Here is a 504-nt window from a genome sequence, read left to right on the forward strand (position 1 = left end):
GGAGTGGACAGAAAGTAAGGATCTGCAAGCTTTAACCTCCCATCAGAGCATCAGAACCAGGTTTAAACACATCCAGCGCCACCCACAACCTCCATCCAGGAACCTCTCAGACAGACTAGAGGGATGGGCAGGCCTGGCTCTTATCCCCAGCTGCTTACTGAGCACTGCTGATCTCCTTAACTGTGAACTGGGAGGCCATGTGTGGCCAGTGCATAGATTTTGTGCAGACAGTTGGCATGACATCTGGAGTTGCCACACAGAAAGCACAGCAGAAGGGCTGGGGTTTGGCTGTGTTAGGGTGCTTGTCTAGCACGCACGAAGCCCTCGGTTTGACCCACGTGCCTGAAACCTCAGCACTCGGGAGGTTGCTCAGTGGTTAAGAGTGCTGATTCTACAATCCTGAGGACAGGAATCGGGACCCTAGTCCTCATGTGACAATCCCAGCAGTCCACAAACACTCAAAACTCCAGTCTTTAATATCCATATAGGCATACACTTACACAG

General features: G+C 51.6%; 1 protein-coding gene across 1 annotated transcript in view; it reads right to left on the bottom strand.

Annotated features, from left to right (window-relative positions):
• Slc6a5 (solute carrier family 6 member 5) overlaps positions 1–504 on the bottom strand; it is a 50218-nt gene that overhangs the window by 30063 nt on the left and 19651 nt on the right. The window lies entirely within an intron of this gene.

This window comes from Microtus ochrogaster, unplaced genomic scaffold (assembly GCF_000317375.1).
Source record: "Microtus ochrogaster isolate Prairie Vole_2 unplaced genomic scaffold, MicOch1.0 UNK76, whole genome shotgun sequence".
NCBI classification, from domain to species: Eukaryota; Metazoa; Chordata; class Mammalia; order Rodentia; family Cricetidae; genus Microtus; species Microtus ochrogaster.